The sequence below is a fragment of the Triticum aestivum genome, chromosome 7B, assembly GCF_018294505.1.
Source record: "Triticum aestivum cultivar Chinese Spring chromosome 7B, IWGSC CS RefSeq v2.1, whole genome shotgun sequence".
In the NCBI taxonomy this organism is placed as follows: domain Eukaryota; kingdom Viridiplantae; phylum Streptophyta; class Magnoliopsida; order Poales; family Poaceae; genus Triticum; species Triticum aestivum.
In genome coordinates, this window is record NC_057813.1 from 95,366,419 (window position 1) to 95,385,094 (window position 18,676).

Below are 18,676 nucleotides of genomic sequence, written 5' to 3' on the forward strand. Positions count from 1 at the left end.
AAATTGTGACTTGACGCGTTATGTTAAAAAAGAGGCAAACCATGTGGGGCCTACCTTAGAGGCAAGGCTCTATGCACTGGAGTACTTTTGATGTGTCCCGTCAACTCGCAGAACGAGGAGAAGCTTTCTTAGTACGCCGTCTCCCCTGCCCACGGGCGCGGTGGCTCGCAGGATGAGGAGAAGCTTGCTTAGTATTGTCTGCCTTACGCCCGCTCCCTCGCCCATGCGCACGGTGGCTCGCAGGACGAGGAGAAACATTTACTACTCCCTTCGTTTACTCCTCGTCCCTACTACCTTCATTATAGAGATTATATCATATTGTTTGGAATATATATGTCCTTTAGTAGATTTCAATATGAACTACTAGTACATACTCCAAACACTGATGTATACAGACGTATTTTAGAGTGTAGATTCACTCATTTTTCTCTGTATGTAGCACTCTCCCTCGCCCCTCAACCCTCGCCCACATGGTCGACGTGCAACAATTCATTCGGTCTCATATAGCCAGAACGATATACACTGCACTACCATTATTGCTCGACTTCCCGAAGAGGCGAATAGCCAACCGCAAGGTTAATATTTTGGAGATGCCAAGAGCAAGGTTATAGGGGCACGAGTAGTAGGTGCCGCGTCATTTATAAATGAAGTTTTTTTTCTTTAGTGGCACGTATGCAATATGATAGGTTCATATGGAGAGAAAAGGAAACCGCTCCACTATATACATAGTCAGGATGGGCCAGCCTACACGGTTGCTTGCTGGGGTTGCTCTCTTCACACTCTCTCGCACAAAATGACTGTGGCCACATCTCTAACATCCCGGTGGATCACGTCCGCCGGGGGAAGGGGTGGATGCTTAGTGTAGATGCGGTCGCCGTCGCCGACGGCGAAAACCCACTGTCGGCACGTCCCAATCAGGGGGCCCGCCATTCTCTCTCACAAAGCCGGTGAGGTTACCTTCATCCCTTGCTCACTACCGCGATGTGGGAAGTTGCCGCCTCCTGCCGCCCTCCTCAAGGTTGAGCTACGTCCCTCAGGTACAACTCCCTTTGCAGCCGGCTTGCACCATTGCTCCAGCTGCCCACATCACTCCATGTGGATATTTCTCTACTTCTTTGCCCCGCACATACCTCTACTGGCTTCTACATACTATATTTGTGATGAGTTTATGTCTCATCAACTAGTCCCAGTAATCTTATTCTAGTCACGCTTCTTCAATTTCTTTGCCACAGGGATGCTCATCTCGATTTTGGTGAAACTGCACAAAATGACCCGATGGTCAAAAGGTTGCAAACTTCATTTCTTAGGAAGCTCGAACGTTGCCAACAAATTGAAGCCTGGTTAGGGTTCACGGTTCAAGGGCTAGGGACTGCATGGATCGTTTTTTTCTTTAGTTACCTCTGTTCCAAAATAAGTGTCAACTTTAGTAGTAATACAACTTTGTACTAAAGTTTGCATAAAGTTGTGACACTTATTTTGGAATGGAGGGAGTACATATTTGCTATGATCTGTCAATCATTGAGATGCAATAGCATGCATGTTAGTCTCCTTTGTATTTGATGAAATGTTGCGACGGGCAACCTTGGATGCAAGATACATGTAACAGAAGCTAGAAGCTTCATAGCATTGTACAGATTTATCTCGCTGATAAATTACAGTACGTACTATACTAGTACTTCTCCGTTCCTAAATATAAGTCTTTGTGGAGATTTCACCATGAACCACATGCGGATGTATATAGATGAATTTTAAGTGTAGATTCATTCATTTTGTTCCGTATGTAGTTCACCTAGTGGAATCTCTGCAAAGACTTATCTACTAGTAATAGCTAGCCCCCACTACTAGGAAATCACTATCCTCTCCTTGAGCCACATCATCAAAATTAATGTAGCCGTTAGATGAACTAAATCAGTCCATAATAGCCGTCTGATCTAGACGTTGAGAGGCTCCGCACTAAGCCACATGCAAGCATGCAGAAATACCGTGGCATGCATGTGAGTGGGTTTTAAATCATATCAACATGTCTGCACGGAAGCATGCACTGGTAACATGCATGTAAGTGAGCTTTTAAGTCCCATTAACATGTCAAAAAGAAAAATATAATCCCATTATGTAGTAGGAGTTGGCTAATCTTTTTTCCTTACATGGGATGATCTACATGATGATGGGAGTTTTTTAGTTTGGCTACCACATTTTTCATGCGGTTATAGAGTTTTTTTTAGTTCTATGAAATCGATAATTTTACGCAGAGAGATATACGGCTGTTCCGCGGCAACGCGCGGGGACTCATCTAGTAGTATTTAGGAACGGAGGGAGAGCTTTGTAAAGAGTTAGGTGTCGCACGGTGTCCAGAAAATATGGTGATAGTGTGAGGTGGGCCATGTAATCGCTGAGTCTGCGTGTTTTCACTGCTCTTGCACTCCTCCGCTATAAGAATGGAGAAAATTGTAATCTAGTAGTACCTCCTTTCGCTAAAAGCGTGGGACATCCAGCAGTCCTACCACCTCAGTAATAAAGACCAATGAGCCGTCAAATCAAATAGACCCAACAGTAAGTTGGACGGACGAGGCAACCATCACTCTTGCGCCAGTGAGAGGTCGCGTCCGCTCTGCCCGGGCATGAATGCGGCACCGATTCTTTGGAGCGGCGCTGACTGTTTCGGGCAGGAAGCGCGCGCGGGCGATGGAGGGGCTTTGGGTGGGCCAGGCTGGTCAGGAGCGGGCGTGGTAGCTGTCCGCCTGTCCCTACCGGACACGCCCAGAAACGAGAGGATGCACCAACTCTCGTGGCTAAAATCATACACTACACACCATCTCTCCGTAGGAGTAGGTCGATCTGTCGCTCTCTCTAACACACACATGCCGTTAAACACACACACACACGCACACGCACGCACCTTGGTCCCGCTGCACCTTCTAACGTGACTTATTACACCTAGACGGAGGGAGTAGTAAGTACGAGATACGGTGGCACACTGACTTAGGTCGAATACAAGTGCCCAAAATTGTGTGCATGTTATAATAAGTATTCACTTAAAATAGTACGTGAGCTAACAGAGGGATCAATTGGACAGTGTTCCCAAGCAGTAGCGAGATGTGTGAGGTAAGATACACCGCTGGCGCTTTTAATTTTTCTTATTAATTTGTTTGTTTCACCCTCTAACTGGTGGGACCCATGTACTACGTGGAGAGAGGTAAGGTGACTAAGGCTACATCATTTCTCTACCACTGTGGATAGTCTTACCACCAAAGCCGCATGACATGATTAAGATTTAAATCCCAATGACTCCCACACACAAACAAACACGGCATGCTTGTCACATGAATGCAGGAATGTATAAAAGGTTATTTTCCTCTCGTTGAACATAACGGGAGGGTTGTGTAGCTGGTTAGCCTGTTCGCTCATCAAACTTGAGGTCTCGGGTTCCACTCAAAAAAACTTGAGGTCTCGGGTTCGATAACTACACTTGAGCATAATTTGTGCCAGGAGGATTCTTTGACTGGTCAAAATGGATGGATATGGAGCTATACTCGTAGTGACCGTATAATCACCTCATCACGTACTCTATAAGCTGCAGCCTCGGTGCTTGTTTTCTAGGGTTTGCACGCTTCACACTCTCTCTCCAGTATATTTATACACGCTGGAGCCTCAGCGCTTGTAGTTGCTCTCTTCACACTCTCTCACCCTCTCCAGATCTAAACAAGACTTCGTTGGCCTCTCTCTCCCCTCACTGCTGCTCAAAGAGCTGGCTGGATCCGTCCACCAGGAAGGGAAGGAGGCTTAACGTTGTCGCCGTCGGCGAGGAGGGAATCCACTACCGGCGCAGTTGTTCACTTTCACCCAGTAGCGGCGTGGGAGGGCCTCCGACCCCTTCTTCTTCGTCGTCGTCCCGTCGCCCACCGAACCACGCCCCAAGAACCTTAAGGTATAATTTACTTATTCCACATGCATTGCTCTAGGTGCATGTATACCATGAATCTAGGACATGGTTCAAAGAGGAAAGGAGTGGGGGAAAGTAGTGGGGAAAGTTGTATCGCATAAATCTAGGACATGGTTCAAAGAGGAAAGGAAGGGGCAAAAGTAATAGTACAGACTGGCTATCCAGCACCTACGTTGGTCGAAAAGGGAAAACAATGACAAACACAGTACGCACATCTGTAACGAACTGATCTTTTGTTTTGGGGGACAAGGCTGTAGAGTTTGAGCAAGACTAGATTTGCTACGCTCACATAGGGAAAGGTGTCTAAATATAACAAAACTGGGACCAACACAAATATGCTCCTTGGTTGTTTGTTCTATGTTGCAACAGACTGTGCATGACCACAGTACATTGGTAGATGCACATGGTGCTGGTGCATCCACTATCCCGTGCAACTCTTTAGCTGTTGTTAATCTAAGGCCGTGTTTGGTTAAAAACTCCCTAGTCCCTACCTGCTTGGTTCCAGGGACTAAACATGGACTAGAGGTTATTAAATGACATGCTAAAAGACCATGTTACCCCTAGTAATGAACTAATAGAGACAAGGTGCGATGCGTGCCAGGGGCAACTGTTGGAAAAACAGAAATGGGCAAAACAATGGAAGCATATAATCTTGGGTATGATGTGAAATGAGAGTCCCACCTCTCCTCCCACCGGTGCCCTAGGCTCTCCGGCGATCTCCCTCTCCAACCAGTAAATCTTGTTCCCTCTCCACCCATCTTCTCTGGCGTTCTCTGATCTATCACCCTATACCCATCTCACATGGGTTCTCATGGTGGATCAACTTTGGATCTGGATTTGTCCAAAGGAGTGGCTTTTGCGGAGGAGGTTCTTAGATCTTGTGGGAAATGCATTCATCCCTTGGATGAGATGGGCCATTTTATTATGGTTGTGTCTTTTAGCAGGCATAGATTTCGTCTTGATGAGGGTTCGGTTGCGGCGGCATTGGAATCTGCAATTGGAGGATATGCAATTGATTTGTCCATGCATCTCATTAAAGACAAGGTATTATCATTTATGGTCTCATGCAAACGTGTTGGCATTATTATTCTTCATTTGAGATCTTTCGCGTGCCCGCAATTCAAATGCTTTTTCCATCTATGGGGAAATGGTGGTCCTAATTGGAAACGTGAGTTTGTTATTTGGAAGAAAGAGTGTGATGCCGAATGGATTATCATCAGTCCTTCTAAGAGGCGTGCTTCTCTTGGTTTGATTGCTATGCATAAGCCACCTTCCAAGTCTGCTTGCGGTCGGTTTCTAGATCAGCGAAGAAGATTTCTTTTGCCACTTTCTAGCAGTATGATGCTTGCAAGGGATATTGTTTTCCTGCTTCGCCAGGCCTTGTTGACGCGGTCTCTGATGCTGGGTGTTCTGTGTTGCCTCGTGAGAGAGTTATTTTGCCTCCGCCGCCGGCGACTGAACTCCGATGGATGATGGCAGAACCACCCATCATTTTCAGAACAGTTAATGTCCAAGCCATTTCTTTGGTCGAGATTTCAGTGGCCACCCCATCCAGTTCGGACGTGAATCTGCATGTGCATGGGAGGGAGCTAGCTGGTCCAATCACTCCTCTAGCCCAGGTTAGTTCTCCGGCCCAGGCTATTTCCCCGGCCCAGGCTGTTTTAGCCCAAGCTAGCTGCATATCTCAATCTGCTTCTCCATCTGTTTTTGGAACTGAGGAGTTTATTCATTCCAAAACATCAGACTCATCAGGAGATTCTGATAAGTTTAATGATCTTGTTGATGACATGGTTTTTAAAGTGTGGAAATGCCAAAATTGTTTGTTCATGGGACATTAACCAGTGCATGCACCAGCCGGGTTAGGTGTCGTAGATGCTTTCGGTTGGGGCACCGGTCAAAGGGTTGTTCGGATTCTAGCCCTTCTCCCTCTTACATGTGGGTCCCTCGGTGCAAATCTTCTGAGTCCAACCGGTCAACAAGATTTTCGGAGCGAGACTCCTCGATTTCTCCCATAGCTAGTCCCGCTGGGTCTATGCCCAGTCCCGTCGAGCCTGCCACCCCACCTATTCCACCATTGCCCGCAGATCCACCACCCATAACGCCTCCTCCGCCTCCCTCCCCGCTTCCATTGCCTATCACCTCGTCGCCGCCGGTCTTGCCTGCATACCACAACACCACCGACCAGTACTGCTCCACGTCCCCGGCTCCGGCTATGGCCAACTTCGCGCTTGACTCCATGGATTTTCTCCCGCATGGTTTTGACATCATCAACGGCGGAGAGCTGCGTCTGCCCCGCACTTTCTTCGCGCCGGCGGTGGCATCGGATTGATAGCATGAGGATTATGCCATCGCCACTGTCGAGCCAGCTCCTCTGCCTGAAGAAGTCGTTATCTTCCGGAATATGGTCAGTGATTTTGTTGTCAACAACCTGGGAAGAGCTGTTCTGGATGCTCAACTGTGGATTCAAGGGGTTGGCTTGTTTTGTTTCTGTAGTGCACTGGCTCGCCAAGATTTAGTTGATCATCCTCCTTTCGATCTGGGCAACGATAGATTTGTTCGGTTTATTCCGCACGATGAGGGTATCAACTACAGAGCAACACAGGGTTTTTGCCGTGGATGGATTATGCTGCTGGGTGTTCCTCTGGATTATATGCGCTCTCAGTATCTTGCCGATGTTATCAGCACTTTTGGCCGCTTCCACCATTGGCATCAGAACAATCCGATGATGGTCCGATCTCTTGCCTATGTTTATTTCCCTACGCCGTCTCTGGTTCCTAGATCAGTGGCATACAGAGAATATGCTGATTTTGGAGGGGCTAGGATTTCCTGGACTGCGCCTGTCTATATTCTCTCAGCAGATTTTGCAGATATCCTGCCTGCTGTTGAAGGCCCAATGCCCTTCAATGGCAATCCGGACCCACTCCCTGGCAATATGCAGTTCAATAACCACAATTGGGTCATGCCTGAATTTCTAGAGCTAGGATGGAATGATGTGCCACACCCTGTCAATGAGCAGCATCATAATGTTCCACCACCTGTCCATGATGTTGTGTAGCAAGCCAATGTTGAGGAAGTTCAGTCTCAGGAATCCATTGTTCAGCAGCTATCTAAAGATTCAGTTAACAATGGGAATATCGCTGCAGATGTGGCTGTTTTCCAGCACCCAATGGGACCACAGCAGCCTCCACTTATGATTGGGCAAGTGTTAACTGTCTTTGGGCCAATCTTGCCCCCTGTGATGCAGTGGCAGTGCACTTTTGAGAAGGTGATGCCATTTATCTGGTACTCTGACATTCCCAAGTTTGTCTTCAAGTCTGATCTTGGTGCTTTACTAAACAAGCAGTCCTGGGAGTCTCTTTGCAGTGATCCAGCCCCCAATTTGTTGCTGCTGCCTGCACCTGTTCCTTCACCCAGCCAAAGGAGGGTGGTGTCACCTGTTAAAAGGCCTGTAGCTCTGGCTCTTTGTTTTGATGATATTGATGAGCCTGTTGCTGAAGCTTTTGAGTTTTCTGCTGTTCCTCAAGTCTCTCTGAAGCGTGGAAGAAAACCCAAGGACTCTCGTGTTATTGTTGATTCTGAGGTTAGGCGCAGTGCTCGTCTCAGTGCCCTACGTGATGGATATCGCAAGGTGACAGCTGGTACTCCACCTAAGAGGCCACACACTCTGAAGAAGCGTAAAACCATGGCGTCCCAGCCTGACGATAGCTCTGCAGTGCCTCCTCTAACTGCTATAGCTGATCTTCAGCGAATCGGTGCTCGTCTTTGCATTGCACCCGAGAAGATCTCTGCGGATAAGCTTGCTGCTAATCCTGCCAAGTCCAACAACAGCACGAGTTCTGATGATTAGCTACATCATCCAGGGTTTAGGTCCATGGCGTACCGTAATCGCCATTTATCTGTCTTTATTTGTTTGGAACTTTGCAGTGCTTGTCCATTTAGTGGGTTGTAGGTCATTGCGTGGCCTACTTTTAATGCATTTACTTTTGGTTTGTAATGAATCAGACAATGTTTAGGGATTGGAAGGTTCTATGTTGGAACATTCGGGGTCTTAATTCTGAAGCGCGTCAGCTTGCGGTTAGGCAAAATATTGATGAAAGCGGGTGCTTTGTCGTTTGCCTCCAGGAAACCAAATGCATGCATATTGATCAATGTTTGATTCGAAAATTTTGTCCGAGGTGTTTTGATAACTTTGTTTATGTGCCTTCGGCTGGGGCATCTGCTGGTATGGTGGTTATTTGGAACTCGTCCTTTTTCATAGGCAACTTAATTGAGGCTAAACCTTATGGAATTATTGTGAAGTTTCAGTCTAAACACACATCTGAATCTTGGTCTCTTGTTTCAATTTATGACCCGTGTCAAGGTTCTGCGCGTGATGATTTTGTGCAATGGTTATATAACCTTGATATTCAGTTCGATGAAAATTGGCTGCTTTTGGGTGATTTCAACTTTATGCGCTCGCTTGAGAACCCAAATCTTCCGGGTGGTGACGTCAATGATATTTTTTTTGTTCAATGAAATAATTGGTCATTTGGGTCTTGTCGAGCTGCCAATCAAGGGTCGTCAGTATACATGGTCCAATATGCAAACTTCACCGCTTCTCGAACAGATTGATTGGTTTTTCACATCTGTGGCTTGGACACACAATCATCCCAACACAATGGTTTTTCCTCTAGCACGCACTGCCTCTAATCACGTCCCATGTGTGGTCTCAATTGCCACTTGTATTCCCAAGGCAAAAGTTTTTCGCTTTGAAAATTATTGGGTTGATTTGCTTGGCTTTACCGATTGTGTTATTGAGGTTTGGAATAGGCCAGTGGGCAAATCTTCTATTGCCTTAACCATTTCTGCTAAGTTCAAATCCCTACGTTATGCACTAAAGAAATGGCATCTCAACATGTCCACAGTCAAGGCTCTCATTGCTGATTGCAATAAAGTGATCATTTTTCTTGACAATATTGAGGAAATTAGGCCCTTGAGTTGGTCGGAGTTCAATTTTCTCAGGATTGTTAAATCACATCTTGAGGATATTTTGCATTGGCAGTTTATTTATTGGAAACAACGTTGCACGATCAGAAACATCAAAGTTGGCGAGGAAAATTCAAAAAAATTCCACGCCATGGCAACGGAAAGGTTTCGGAGGAACACCATTTCCTCAATCAAGTCTGTGGATGGGGAGGTGGTCACTGACCATCAGCAACTAGTGGGGATGTTTTGGTCTGACTTTAATCAAAGAATAGGCCAAGCCAAAGGTATTCAAATGGGTTTTGATCTTGACACATTAGTTACTCGGGTTAATGGTCTTGAGGAGTTATCCTTACCTTTCACGGACTCCGAGGTGGATGCGGTAATTAAGAACATGCCCATTGATCGTGCTCCGGGTCCGGACGGATATACTGGTCTTTTTTTAAAAGAAATGTTGGAATATTTTGAAGGAGGATTTTATGAAGCTGGTCCAAGATTTTTATGAGGGAAAGTGTGATCTGGAGTGTCTGAATACATCTCTTATTACCCTCATTCCAAAGAAGTTGAGCCCTGAATATGTTGGTGATTTTAGGCCCATATCATTGACAAATACTTGCTTAAAGTTTTTAACTAAACTTTTGGCTAATCGCTTACAGGGTGTGATCTTAAAGTGTATTCACCGCAATCAGTACGGGTTTGTTCGCTGTCGATCTATACAAGACTGCCTGGCGTGGTGTTTTGAATACATCCATCAATGCAAGGCCTACAAAAGGCCTATAATCCTTCTTAAGCTTGACTTCACGAAGGCGTTTGATACCATTGAGCATGAGTTGATTCTCAGGATCTTGAAATGCAAGGGTTTTGATAGCCGTTGGACAAGTTGGATTGACAGCATCTTGTCCACTGGGTCCTCTTCGGTTCTTCTAAATGGAGTACCTAGTAATCACTTTGTCTGCTGTTCTGGTGTTCGTCAAGGAGATCCTTTATCTCCTTTGTTATTTGTGATTGCTGTTGATTTATTACAGTCGGTGGTAAATGAGATGTGCTCAAGGAACATTCTTACACTTCCCATCCCAACCTCTTCGATGGATTATCCGATTGTGCAATACGCTGACGACACCCTAATTGTTCTTCCTGCTATTGACAGCCAGCTCATTGCTTTCAAGGAAATGCTCGAGGTCTTTGCTAAGTCAACGGGTCTGAGGGTCAACTTTAGTAAATCTTCATTGATACCAATAAATATGTCAGATGATGAGGGCAAGCGGGTGGCTGCTTTGCTTGGGTGTGATGTTGGTTCCATGCCATTTACCTATCTTAGATTGCCAATGGGTACCTCTCGACCCACAATTTATGATTTGTTGCCCTTAGTGGATCGCATTGAGAGAAAATTATCTGCTTCCTCTTGCCTATTGAACCAAGGGAGCCGGCTACAATTTTTAAAATATGTTCTTTGTTCCATGCCAATATATTTTTTGTGCACTCTCTTGTTGCCACAAGGAATTTGGAAGCAGATTGAACGTATCATGCGGCAATGTTTGTGGAGGGGGGACACGGATACACCACGGCAATCATTGGCGGCTTGGGATTTGGTATGTTGGCCTAAGAATTTGGGAGGCCTTGGTGTGCTTGATCTAGGCATACAAAACGATGCCTTGCTGATCAAGCATCTCTTCAATTTTTTAATAAGTTGGACGTGCCCTGGGTATCACTCATTTGGGACACTTATTATGCTGCCGCACCCCCCCCAAGTCACTCAAAGTTGTGGTTATTTCTAGTGGCGAGATGTGTTGAAGCTGTATGACAAGTTTTGCAAATTGGCAGTCCCTCACGTGCGGTCGGGGGATACGGTGATTTTTTGGTTGGATCGATGGCAACTTAATAACAATGTGGTTCTCATGCAGCAACGTTTCCCGAGGCTTCACTCTTTTGTGATTGATGACACGCTTTCCATCAAGGATGTGCTGGAGTTGTCTGATTCGACCGACAATTTTCACCTACCTTTATCGGTTGAAGCCTTTGAGGAATTCAATCAGCTCTAGGCTTTAATGCCTTTGGTTAATCTTCAGGAGGGGGGAAATGATGTCTGGAAATGGCCTTCAAAATCTGGTGATTATCATTCAAGGATTTACTACTTATCTTGTTTTTCAGACATCGTGGTTGACCCCATATTCGGGTGGATCTGGAAATGTTCTTGCACATTCAAGCTCAAGGTGTTTGGCTGGGTCCTCTTGATGGATCGTCTAAACACTAGAGACATGATGCAGTGACGACATTGGATTATCCAGGATGACATGTGTGTTATGTGTCTCTCAGCTTTGCATGAAGATAGAGCTCATCTCTTCTTTGTTTGCAACTTCAGCCAACGTGTCTGGAATTACTTGGGAATCTCATGGAGTGTTCATCCTTACCAGACTACTTTTGAGATGGCTTGTGCTGCTAGGAAGGACTTTGGCTACCCATTTTTTCTGAGGTAGTCTTCACGGCTACTTGGAATATTTGGACACAGAGGAATGGGAAGATTTTCAGAAATGAGTTGCCTTATTTCAGATCCTGGAGGAGAAATTTTATCCATGACATTTCTCTTTTAGTTCATAGAATCAAGTGTAAATATAGGAATAGCCTAACTTCTTGGATAGCTGCCCTACCATAAACCCTCTTTGTAAGTAGCCTCTCCTCCCTAACCTTGGTTCTTTTATTGTAACTTTGTAACTCTTTTGCTACTTTGCTTTAATAAAGGACTGTGAGGCTATTGCCTTGCAGTATATAGTAAAAAAACTATTGGAAAAAGTCCCAAAAAGACTCCCTCGGGGTCTCGTTTCTTTAGTCCCAAAAATGCCCACTCTGAGTCCCTAAAAGTCCCTCCTATTTGGTTTAGATGGGACTAACATGGATTTTTTTAGTCCCTACACCAAAATGTCCCTGTAAACAAACACCCTCTAATGATGCTGCTGGAAAAATGATGCAATGCCACAGTTAAAAGAAAATTACATGTTTAATGAATTTTATTGTTAATATAATCTCTATGTTAATATTAATCAATTCCACCATTTGAGAAATGCTACTGTCTTGCTTTCTTTCCCATCTAGATAAGGTAGATGCTTCTTTTTGTTGGCTTCTGTGTCATCCACCGTTATTGACCACTAGTTGTTTCCTTTGCACCTCTGTGTAAACAGGGTTATCTACTTGACCTTGTTGCCATTGTGACCTTTTGTTACACTGCACAAAACACTTTTGTTTTAAGAGTGTTTTGTGCAGTTCAACCAAAATGTCACACCGACAACGTTGCTTGATTGCTTGATCTTAGTGGAACTGCACAAGAGGAGATCTTACTTCCTATCCGTGTTGGCAAATTTGGTTCAGATCTTCTTCTTGTGAGTTGTTTGAATTCTGCGTCATGAGAGGTCAGTACTAGCCTTCTTTCACATGATTCTGCAGTGTGCTTTCATATGTTGTGCTACTTGTATGGTAATGTTGCTTGATTTTAGTGAACTGCACAAATGGAGACAAGACTTCCAATCTGTATGTGCACCGTAATATCCCATTGAGGTAAGATAAGGATATTTCACAACTGTTGGCCTGTATTTTGCCACTTTCATCATAAAATTAATGTCATTGTTTAGTGCTATACTTGTGCTCCCTAATTGACATGCCAAATCTTACATTGAAGGCGAAGCTTCTCTATTATTGAACCAAGTGATGAAGGGGAAGAACAAGCGGAAAAACAAAAATCAACTCCCCGTGCTGTAATGAAGCACTGGAACTGTGATGACACAAGTAATGATATAGTTTTGCATCTTAATTTATTGCTATGGCTGGAACGAGCAATTGTTTTGCCACTGATTTGATGACACTCTTAATGTAATACGTAATTATCTCTACTTGTGCAAACATGGATCTTCTTTGAAGATACCATATATTTTAATGGAACTGCACAAGAAGATGTTGGAAACATTAAACTAATTGAGGAGTATATAGTAAGCATGGCCATCATAGTAGATAGCAACAAATGGTTCCGGAGAAGTGCTTCATCTGTATGCTCTACACAGTAAGCCTCCTGACAAAGGTTGGTACTCGCCCACTGATTTCATCCATATGATTGAGCTTTGTCATCTCTATTGGTGTTGTGCTGTTGTTTAGATACTGTCATGAAAAAGTGGTATTGTCCTTGAGAAGTGCTTCATCTGTGTTGTTTTAAATATTTCCTTTCCTTTTTTTTCGAGCAAACAGGGATGCTAGCATTTAGTAGTCCTCTTGTCTTTGCACAATAGGATCATCTTCCTCTGAAGAAGAATATGGAGTAAGTGAAGTGACTAGTTCCGATTATGCCAGGATGAAGAAGCCCTGTCTATGTTCTCATCAGAAGGAGCAGTGGAAGGATGGTTACATTACTCCCCACAAGACCAAACTAACTTCAGCTCAGAAGGATTGACAAATCTCCATTTTTTTGCTGTGATGCACGGGTACAATGTTGTTCTAGGATTCTTTCTAGTGAGTTCCATTTTTCTAAAAGTGTGCTCTACATGGACCATGTAGGTGCCTGTTTAAACTGTCAATTCATAGTACAATTTGCTTTATACTAATAACTTTTTTTATATTTGTGCAAACAGGGGTGCTCAGCTTGATTTCAATGGGAACTGCACAAAATGTTCATGAATACATCAAATTATTCATTTCCACCACAAGAAAGGAGGTGCCGATAAGTTCAAGGCGTTGCAACATATAAGGGCGAAATCATACAAGCTACGAGCGAATTTGGTTGATTTTGGTGGAACTGCACAAAAAGAACAGTTGGTTTATTTAGCACGAGGTGCCATGTCAATCTCCGAACTTATGGCAAACCCTGCCAATTCCACAATTGTAGGCATTTGATATTTTGAAATGGGACAACCTTGTCAAATTTTGCTCATTTATTTTAGCAAGACATGCGTTTGATATTTTCGAATGGGACGCCCTTTGCTGTCAGCAACGTCGATCAATTTTTTATTTATTCTTTAGTTGTGAAGTAAATATTGCCTCTAACATGTGAGTTGCTGAGATGCATAATCATCGATTGTCTTGAATGTTCTCTATGAATTGCCAGGCCCTGTGTGTTTGATTGCAATGTACAGAAACGCTAAAAAGCTGCTCAAACTCTTTTTACTCCTTCTGTTCCTTTTTACTTCGCATATTGTGAAAGTGCATACTTTTTGTATAAGATTGGTCAAAGTAGAGATACTTTGACTGCAAACAAAACTTGTATGTAGACTAGAAAGGACCGGAGGGAGTACATGTGAAACTGCTGCAAACTAGGTGATCACCCTAGGAATAATGCTAGTATGTATTGTTTTGCATGTTCATCCAATGCCAGTGATATAGGAACTCGAACTAATCGAAATAAATTCATTCATACATGGTCGGATTTCATATAAACATGCCAGATTTCATTACATTTCATACATTCTTCAACTAAAAAGGGGTGTGCTGGAGGTATTTAACTGAAGCTACCCACCTGTGTCCCGCTGAGCCGAACAGAAGCTTCAGTGACTTAACTGCAGTTGCAGTTGTGTAACTGACATGTGGCCTGTTGGGCCCACGTGTCAGTCAGCCAACTACACCAGCAGTTAAGTAGAAGCAGCGTTCTTCTCCAGCACAGCTCTCCGACTCCACGTCGCCCTCAAGAAGCTAACCGGCCGTCAATGGTCAACCCGCCTAACTTGGCTTCAACCGGAGGGTAGCAGTGGTGGCCTTACTTGGACCCGAGCGGCGGTGACCTACCGTGTTCTACTCTTCCTTGTTTTCTGTGTGGCGCGGCTTCGTTGGCAGCGGGGCGGGGCCTCGGTAGAGCCGGCGATGTCCTCTGTCTCGTTGCCGGCGGGCGGCGCCTCGGCGGAGCGGTGGAAATCCTCCCCCTCGTTGCCGGCAGGGTGGGGCCTCGGCTGAGCCGGCGATGTCCTCTTCCTCGTTGTTGGCGGGGCGAGGCCTCGGCGGAGCCGGCGGTGTCCTCGGCCTTGGCGGAGCAGGGCCTCGTCGACGCCAGTAGAGCGGGCACTCGTCGGAGCTGGCATTGTCCTCTGCCTTATCCTCGGTCTCGCCAAACAGCGCCTCGCCCGCTTCATCACCCTCTTTGTAGGTGGCTGCAGCCTCCGCCACCCGCATGCGGTACCGCCAACGCTTGAGGCGGCCCTCGCGGGCGGAGCGGTACGAGTCGAGCAGCGCCTCCTGCTCCACCCGCTCCACGGCGATCTGCTCCTCCACCTGCAGGTGCTCTTGGAGGAGATGGTGGTTGTAGGCGGCGTCGGCCTGCGCCTCCCAGAACTGCTCCTCACGCATCTGCCTCACCGTGTCCATATATTGGGCATGGGCCTCACCGATGGTCATGGTGCAATGCACCAGCGAGGATGGCACATAGGAGGGGGTTGGCGCCGGATCGTCGACTACCATGTTCTCCATTGGGACGTCGTCGTCCTCCGGCTGCCTGCCGGTCGGTCGGCAGCAATGGCTGCCATCTCCTTGTGGTCCATCGTTCGCCCATCCTGAAGAGCGCTGGAGCGCGAGGAAGCCATGGTGGGCAGTAGTGGTATGGACAGGAGAAAGGGAACGGATGCGGATAACTGCGGCTATGGCCGGCGCAACAGTTTATATAGGAATGGTGGGCGGCGGAGGGACGGACGTGTGACACTGGAGTAGCCGCCTCGGCAACCGCGTATCATTAATGTGGGTGGCAGATGGACGGACGGACGGCACTTGTGTCGTTTGAAGGCGGAGCAATCGCCTGCACCGGGAAGTGGGGCGGGCGGCGCTGGCTGTTTCGGGCGGAATATGCGCGCGGGAGAGGAGATGACTTTACTTGGAGAGGATAACAATGGGGACCCACCAGGGCCATAGCCTCACGTACGCAAGTGCCTCCTTATTTTATATATATATATATATATATATATATATATATATATATATATATATATATATAACTATAGTTTATTTTGCTTCCTCCTGGTTTCCTGACATCACGGTCCCACACCATTGTCAACCTATGTACTCCCTCCTTTCTGGTTTTTTAGTTTTTCCATTTTACAAGGCTCAATTTGGTTGTTTTTCATCACATGTTCAGATTCCAAGGTGCATTAAATCATTGCATGCAAGTATTAAGAGAAAATTGACCAATGCATGTACTTTATGCATGCATGCACTGCAATTAATGCATTGATAAACATAATTTTTTGAGGATAACAAGAGCATTAATTAGGTGCTTTTGCAAAACTACAAAAATTATTCCACCACTCGCCATCTACCTTGATTGGTGAGATTTTTGAATTGAGCACTATAAACCGGAAAGGAGGGAGTAGTCAATAAACGAGAGAATTGCACAAGAAGCGGCCGACAGCTGGGACCAAGCAGCTCCAGCAGTATTTGTGATTTTGAGGTGTGAGCATTGCAAAGTTTTTTGATGTTTAGCCCAGATATTAATTTTTCTCCTATGAACAACAACGAAAACATCGCTGGAGGTATTAACTGGGCGGGCTGTGGCCCGTCTAGCCCAGGCCAGATATCCAGCCCAGATATCAATTTTTTTTCAAGCTGAAAATGGCTAGCCCAGCTATACTTTTTTTAGGAATACCCAGGCAAGGTCAAGTTGTTATTCTCCGCCCCGCTGGGCTGCAAATCTTTCCTAGGAGGGATGCATTAGGCTTAACAAGAAAATGGGCTTTAAGAAATAATAAATGGGATGTAATTATAAAAACTGGGCAGTAACTATAAAAAAATGCACCAAACACGTAATTACTTTTAAAACATTATTTTTGGATATTGAAAATTTTAATTTCATTAATTGTTGCGAGCGCAATGTTTTGTTGGATTTTTACGTAATATAAATTTATATTGAAATTGTATTTAGTCTGACTAGAAATTTCGGGATAAAATATTTCGGATCCCAACAAAATGTGGGAAATTTTATTGAATTCTGTTTTGAACGGTTGGTTGAAATGGGTTATACTTTTAACAAACTGTAAATGGGCTGTAGTAAATTCCATTAGAATTCAAAAATGGGCTGCACATTCTTACAAATCTCAAATGGGCTATAAGTTCTCTACCACACACTTCTGGCCTTACTAAGTTGACGCATCCCCTAAAAAAGAGAGTTGACGCGTATGCAAGGCTTTGTCAACTTATAGTCAACACATGGTTCTAGCAGGAGTGGTCGTTGGATGTCCATCCAACGGATGCCGTGCTTCTTCTTCAATCTCGGATATTCTAGCTTCACCCGCCCAAAAAATGATTCTTTCCCCTGACATCTAGGGCACACCGTTTCGGAAGCTGACCTGTGGGCCTACTAAGTTGACGTACCAAGGGCTTTGTCAACTTAGTCAACATAAACGATTCTAGCTGCAGTGACCATACGATGTCCATCCAACGGCCGTCGTGCTTCTTCAACCTCTGGTCTTCTTGCTCCAGCCGCCCAAAGCAGCGCCGGTCGTGCCGCCTGCTCCTGCCTCCCGTGGTCAGCTATGCTGCCGCGAAGGCCTCACCGCCCCCTACTACTCCCACCGCTAGGCAGGCCATCCTCCACTCACCCACACCCCCTGTTATTCTGCGGCGACGGCAGCCTCACACCGCAGCCGAACAAATGAACCTCGTACTCCTCTCCGCGTGTGCATCCACTGCCGCGTCTTCCCTGGCTCCGCGTCGTCCCCTTCCTAGGCCTCACCGTTGTCCACCGCCGTGGTGCTCTCAGCGCGGCGTGGTCAATGTGGTCAAGGAACGACTTCCATCAGACGTGGACTGTACGTGGAGAGGCTAACAGTTGGGTCCACGGCCGCAACAAGGAAGTGCCTCCTTATTACGTGGAAAATAATGATTCCTCCACCTGACAGCAGGGACCCATCGGACAGGCCACCGTATTTCGCGAAAAAAACCTTTCCCCCTGACTGCTGGGACCCACCAACTACATCTTCGCACGCAAGGAAGTGCGTCTGAAAAAAATGATTCGCCCCCTAACAGCTGGGACCCACCAGCTACATCTTCGCACATAAGGAAGTGCCTGACAGTCGGGACCCACCTGATCGAAGCGTACATAGTGTTGTCATTCTGGTCGTGAACATGTACGCACATATATACTGGTCGATGTAGAGGCACGCACGTGTAGTAGTAGAGGCGCGTACGTGTCGTAGTAGAGGCGCGCACGTAGCATGTTGATACGTCCATTTTGCATCATGCTTTTATATCGATATTTATTGCATTATGGGCTGTTATTTCACGTTATGTCACAATACTTATGGTTATTCTCTCTTATTTTACAAGGTTTACATGAAGAGGGAGAATGCCGGCAGCTGGAATTCTAGGCTGGAAAAGGAGCAAATATTGAAGGACTATTCTGTGCAACTCCAAAAATCCTGAAACTCCATGGAACACCTTAAAATAAATAAAGAAAAATCGTCGCCAAAGATGAAGGCTAGGGGGCCCACACCCTGCTCACGAGGGTGGGGGCGCCCCCCCCTGGGCGCGCCCCCCTACCTCGTGGGCCCCCTGGTGGCTCTCCAACGTCCATCTTCTCCCATATGAAGTCTTTCGATGAGAAAAAAATAGCAGAGAACCTTTCGGGATGAGACTCCGCCGCCACGAGGCGGAACCTTGGCGGAACCAATCTAGGGCTCCGACAAAGCTGTTCTGCCGGGGACACTTCCCTCCGGGAAGGGGAAATCATCACCATCGTCATCACTGATACGTCTCCAACATATCTATAATTTTTGATTGCTCCATGCTACTTTATCTACTGTTTTGGACTATATTGGGCTTTATTTT